At 43.2% G+C, this 6,779-nt stretch overlaps 1 pseudogene; it reads left to right on the top strand.

The window, feature by feature from the left end:
* Positions 1–5,785: 5,785 nt before the first annotated feature.
* LOC133762461 (non-histone chromosomal protein HMG-17-like) lies at positions 5,786–6,061 on the top strand (annotated as a pseudogene).
* Positions 6,062–6,779: the final 718 nt, after the last annotated feature.

Raw genomic sequence — 6,779 nt, 5'->3', positions numbered from 1 at the left:
ATTGTTCAATACCTTTTCCAAGGTCGTGAGTCTAGACCTGGAAGAAGTGAGATTCAGACTCTGGTCTTGTCCCAGGCCTGGGTGGTCCCCACCATGCTTTATGGCATCTACTACCCACAAACCTCTGGCCCCACTGTTGAGGGGCATTGGCATACTCTCAACCCTCAGCCACATTCCTCACTGCTGACTGTTCTGAGTCCTGTATACTGTTTTAACACTTGTGGACTAGTGGGTAAGAAATAGGATGACTTCACAGCATATTACAAAGATGGTTGATCTTAATCTGGGGGATTTTTTCCCAAATTGATCATGATACAATAAAAGTACTTTGAGCTCAAATCAAACCACACATAAAATTACTGAAAGTGGAAATACAATGCAACAACACAAACTCTGGTGTGATGAGTTAATTGTATTATAGCTACCAAATTTTTCTTCTTACATCTATCTGTCTGTTGAGATTTAGTGGTTTAATCAAATTTTGCTTGACTTTTCTGATTTTCTGTTTAAGGCAAGTCTTTCATACTGTACACATGTCTCACCACTTGAATTTTAATTTTCTGACTTCTTTCTGTATGTCAAAGATCAATGTCATTCAACTAAATAGTATTTGATTAAGTGCATATTGTGTATAGAGATCTGGGCTTGCTCAAAGCCTAGCAAAGGGAAGCAGACTCATCATTGACTTACCTGCAAAGAGAAATGTTTATGAAAGAGGGGCTAGGTTAGGGTTTGTGGGAAAATCCATCAGATGACAATTGATTTGTTCTTTGGATGGGAGAGGGAGTTACCCCTAGGAATAGAAAAATTAGTTTGTTGCATGATAGGAGGGCATAATTAAGAGATACAGCCTAGGGTATGGACAAACTGTCACATTGAGAACCTTGGCTCAAGCACCAACAAACAGAATTCTGGATAAGCTATTCTCTGAGCCTTTGCTTTCTCATCCATGAAGCAACGAGGTTACACTGAATGACCTCCCAGGTCTCGTACAATTTAAATTCCTCTGATTGTGATCAGAAATGCCTTCTTGTACTGTTCATTATCCTCCCTCGAAATGTGCCACAAAGCACAGATGTTTGGTCTAGCAGTTAAAAAACTGCCTACGATGTCCACGCCCCATAAAAGGTTCCTGGTTTGATTCCTGGCTCCACTTCTGATTCCAGATTTCTGTTAGCACACACCCTTGGAGGCAGCAAGTGACGGCTCAAGTATTTGGGTCTCTTGCACCCATGTGAAAGACCCAGATTGAGTTGCTGGCTCCTGTTTTTGGCCTGCCCCAGCCCTGGCTCTTGTGGGCAACTGGGAAGTGGAATGGTAACTGAAGGATCTCTGTCTATCTCTCTGTTTCTTGAGTAAATAGAACAAAAACAAACTTAACCAGATAAATGTGTCTTCAAGAAACACTTCATGGTGGTTACGAGTTCACAACACGGACCACAAAAAGAGGGTACATCAACATGGAAGCTTGCCAGGTGTCTCCCTAGAGAGGTTTGAACAGCCACAAAAGTCTGACAGCCCTCAGAAGGCAGCTTAAATACCTTGTTCCTGTGTTGCCTGTTTAGTTCTTGGATTAAGGGATGGTTTCTCCAGTTAATGACTGGTTCACTTTTCAGATTGTCATAGCATAGTCAATAGTTAATCCTGACCTAAGAGTAGATACTAACTTATGGCCAAAGTAAAGACAAGGCAGAGCAGATATAGGACCATGGTGACGACAGATGGACACGACGATTCCCTGGAATTCCACCTATATTGTGACTTAGAGAAGATCTGTGGCTGTTAAGTGAGTTTCCACTGAGAGGGACCCTTGTAATGGGCAGGGCCTAACAGGTAGTCACACATACTCCAGGTGCATCAAATAAGTCCACCATCAGCTGGAGAGGGTGAGTTGGAAAATGTGCTCCCTTGGTTAGTAGGCCAGGCTCAGGCCTGATCCATCCCCTGACCACTTGACTCCTCGTTGCCCTCTTGAATCTTTGAATTTCACTAGTGGGGACCATCAACACACAAGGTGCTGATGGTTATCCCAAAGCCACTGCTCTGAATCTACCTAGACCATGCCTTTCCTTTCTTGTTCAGGCCTCATGGGCCTTTGCCATGGACCCGTCTCTGCACTGCAAACAAATAACAAGCAGTGAAGCGAGACAGAGCAGTGCTATGGCTGAGGCTGCCAAGGCTCAGGGCGGTGCATCCTTGGCCTTATGTCTGTGGTAGTATAATGGATGAATTATTAATTATGATTTGCCACCAGGACAAAGGAAATTTGTAGATGATTCTCTCCAAAGACAAGAGAACAAAGACTGTGCCTGGGGCTCAGGCTTTTATTAGCGGCAGATGAACATTTGGAATAGAGTAACAGAGGTGATGTTTGATATTTTTCACATCATCTTTCAGTCAAGCATGACATAAGCACGAATTCATCAATTTAAAAAAAAAAAGCTTATAAGGGAGGGATTATTTCTACCATTCTCTCCCCCTGATTTTAAAAGTTGGAAAACTTAGGCACTAAAAGTTTATCCTATTGCTTTTAAAACACAGCCCTAAATAAAGTGTCTGTTCAAGCTCTTCTTAATTTAAGCTCAATTTTACAATTTAAACTATTTCTTCTTCTAAATAAAGAGAAATGTTCATCATGTCTTGACATGTTTAAGATACAGAAGCATTTGTTTCCATTCGGACCATTAGAGAAAGACTGGGGACTCTTGGGAACTCAAATAAATAAAATAAATATTCCAGTAACTTCCCATTTATTATTCCCTTAAAAAATCCAATTTGTTAGAAATAATTTGACCATATTCACAGCTCCAAATGTTGTTTGTAAATGTTTCCAAAATGTTTTCTCAGAACCTGCCTTCTGTATTTCCTAGAATTGAACACTGAAGAGCGTTTGGGGGTTGGGTTGTTGGTACAGCATTTAGCACATTGCTTGGGATGCCCACAGCCTATATCACAGGGCTTGGGTTGAAGTCCCGGCTCTGTACCTCACTCCAGCCTCCTACTAAAGCATACCTGGGAGACAGCAGGTGAAATACAAGTGCTTGAGTTCCTGCCATCCCTCTGGTTGATGTGCATTGAATTCCAGGCTCCCAGCATTAAGCTGACCCAGCCCCAGCAGTTGTGGTTATTTGGGGAGTAAATCAGTGGGTGAAAACGCTTTCTCTGTCTCTGTTTCTGTCTCTCTCTCCACCTTTCAAATAAAATGAAAAACCATAATCAGAAGAGATTTGAGCTCAATAGAGGTACTCAGGTTTTAAATGTCTTCTTAAAAGGGCATTCCCTGCCTTCCTGACATCATGTTGGCTGTTGAAGAGGTATGGAAGAGATCAAGAGTAAGGAATTAGTGACAAGGACCAGGAGCAGAAGTTCACAGCTAACAGTTGTCATTGTTTCCATTATCATCACCATCATCATCAGCACTTTTTTTAAAAAAAGAAAAGGATTTATTTATTATTTATTTATTTGAAAGAGTTACACAGAGAGAGAAGGAGAGGCAGAGAGAGAGAGAGACAGAGAGAGAAGGAGTGGCAGAGAGAGAGAGAGAGAGAGAGAGAGAGAGAGAGAGAGAGGTCTTCCATCTTCTGGTTCATTCCCCAGATGGCCGCAATGGCCGGAGCTACACCGATCCAAAGCCAGGAGCCAGGAGCATCTTCCGGGTCTCCCATGTGGGTGTAGAGACCCAAAGGCTTAGGCCATCCTCCACTGCTTTCCCAGGCCATAACAGAGAGCTGGATGGGAAGTGGATAGCACCGGCCCCTCATCATCTCCCTTAATGCTTATTTTACTATATGACATCACAATTCAGAAGCACCTCCCTAAACATTGATTAAATTCCATAAGAATTCTAGAAGGTAGATTTTGTGACCCTATCAGAGACCCTGACTCCCTAAGAGGCAATGTCAATAGCAGTGACTCTTTTGGGGGCTTGAGAAGGTTGGGTGGCAACTTATCCCCGTCCAGATTCTAAACGAACTGAAATTATATATTCACGGGCCAAGATATTTCATTATTATTAACATTGCCAAGGAATATGGCTTACATGTGTGGCAAGAGTCTGCTCTCTAACTAACAGTGAATGTTCCCATAAAACAATCACCCACTCCTAGACCAAGCACTGGCAGTCACAGTCCATCCACCAAGGGTAAGGACTTTATTGCATGCTTCAGAATAGCTCAAACTCTCTTCAGAATTGCGCAAACTCTCTGCAAGCATACCCCAAAGAAGGAAGCGATGTGGCACAAGGGCATGCGGTTCAATTCCTCATCCCAAACTCACCAGCTACAGAAGTCACTTCTCTTGTCCCAGGAAGGAATGAGAGGGCTGGGTGGGAGGCCAGGTGTGTTCTGCTAGTGGACGTATCTCCATAAGGAAAGAAACTCCAATGGCGAGAGAGTGGCAAACACTTGTTCCTTCCAAACAAACTCCCTCCATCTGAATTTTATACCATTTTGTTTTGGAATGAGGCTTAAAGCAAAAATTTATAGTAATTAAAAAAATAGAAGCAAAACAAAAAAAGAGCCCCATCCTAAGCTACAAAGGGTACAACCCAAGCAGAAAAAAAGTTATTAGCATTCCCTCATCCATGAAAAAGAACTACTGAGTTGACAAACTAAGAACTATTCTTTAGAACACAAACTTAGGAGATGTAGATGGAGTAGGAGTCTGTGTGTCTCCACCTCTGGCTAGCAGGGCAGGTAGGGATCGTCTGAATTTAGGCAGATTTCCCTGGGACAGAAGGATGCACACACCCCTAAGGTAGGGAATTGTAATAGAGGACATTAAAGAAAATGGGTATGGTCCTATCTGATTCTTCCTTTAATCTATCAGACGTATGTACAGAGAAGTGAACACACTACAACTGTCATCCCCTCAAACAGGAAAACAGGAAGACAAATAGCTTAGAGAAGGAAAGGGTAGGAGGCAAGCCAAAGTCACTCAACCAGTGTCAGAACAAACAGCTTTAAAGGCCAGAGAAAGCACCCCCATCCAGGATGCACAGAGGCAGATGACAACAACAAAGAGAGGCAAAGTGTGGAAGGAAAGACCAGCGTGGAAGAGGCAGAATCCCAGGACAGAATCCCAGTCCGTGTGCTTCACACCGTGCAACCTTCAACACAAGCATGATCAAAACTTTCAAAATAGCCCAAAAGCTGGAAACAATTCCCAGGCAGAAACAATTTAAAATTTTGAAAACCAGGCTTGGATTTCTCTCGTTTTTCATCTTTGAGTTAAGCCTAAGCCTATACAACATATTCTGACACAAATACTGGTCTTTGGGGCATGAGAAACAACAAAAGATGCATTACAGGACAAGTACAGTAAGGAATGAGATTGTCTATCTTAAGAGGCATGGGGGATAGAGGCACTGCTTTGTGATAGTCACACCATGGTCCATGGGCAGGTGCTAGTCCTCCAGTTGTTTCCTGCAGTGAAACAATAATAGATATTTCTGTGTTGAATGGTTAGAAACCTTCCAAGAATAAATGGGGAGAAAGTTTGTGGGTTTGTTTTTTTTTTTTAGCATTTTGATAGAGTAATTTTTAAACTGTTGCCTCCCATATTAAACTGTTTGACTTCTATTTTATGACTTGGTTTTTGTTTTCACCAACTGACTTTTATTGTATTTCTAAATAAATGTATCAGGACATGAAATGTTATGCATTTGGAAAAGGGTCCCTGGAGCACTGTGAAGGAGAGGTGAAAACAAACCCTGAACCAACCAGAGCCCACGATGTGACTACACCCCCCACGCCCAGCACCTACCACTGCCACTGCTGCCACAGCCATGCCAAAGAGAGAGGCTGAAGGGAGTCAAAGGGAGATAAAGCCAAGGTGAAGGATGAACCACAGATAAGATCCTCAAGATTGCCTGGTAAACCGGCTCCTCCAAAGCCAGAACCCAAGCCTAAAAAGGCCCCTGCAGAAAAGGGAGGCAAAGAAGGTATCTAAAGGGAAAAAGGGAAAAGTTGATGCTGGCAACAGTGGTAATAACCCTGCAGAACACGGTGATGCCAAAACAGACCAGGCACAGGCAGCTGCAGGCGCAGGAGATGCCAAGTGAGGATGCATTGTTGGTAACTGTGTACTTCGGGTGACTGCACGGTTTGAAGTACTATTTGTTTACCAAGTTTTATAAAATGCAGAATTTTGTTTTACTCTTTCTAAAGTTATGCTGATAGCACACGGAATGCTTCATTGTTGTTTTGGGCGAAGGGGCAAAGGTCACTAGCAGGTCTCTGGAGCTGGATAGATGTGGGGCAAACACCTCCCCCTTATTTGGAGAGACTTCCCCTCTGCTCCTGGGAGGAATTCCCTGCCTTGGACACACAACCACTAGGGCACAAAACCATGTGGCGTGGAAAAACTAAACTTGACTTGATGTCTTCTTCCTCCTGTTTGCCTTCAGCATCCACTTCCTTAAGCCCAGAGACCTGCTGGCACCTGACCCTCAGAATTTGTCACCAGCACGAAAGGCCATCTGGACTTCACAGTGACCCCCTGAGGCGGGGTCCCTCCAAAACTTCTTTTCCAGACTGTGCTTCTTCAGGTTGATCATTCTGCCATTTTCATTTGATTTCCTGAATGTTGGCGTCGGCTTGTGAGAAGTTGTTGAACAACAGACTCAATGTGAAATGTCAACCCTCACTCTAAACTCCCCGTTTTCTGAGCATCAGATGAAGACTCACTGGGTTGTATAGTGACTTTCTGATTTGCATAGTCCCCTGAAGAAGGGAGTTGAAAGTTGTTGTATGCTGTTCACAATTGTCTGCCCATGTCCT

This window comes from Lepus europaeus, chromosome 6, assembly GCF_033115175.1.
Source record: "Lepus europaeus isolate LE1 chromosome 6, mLepTim1.pri, whole genome shotgun sequence".
Lineage (NCBI taxonomy): Eukaryota > Metazoa > Chordata > Mammalia > Lagomorpha > Leporidae > Lepus > Lepus europaeus.
The sequence above is the reverse complement of the archived record's forward strand: the minus strand, read 5'-3'. Positions and strand labels throughout refer to the sequence as shown.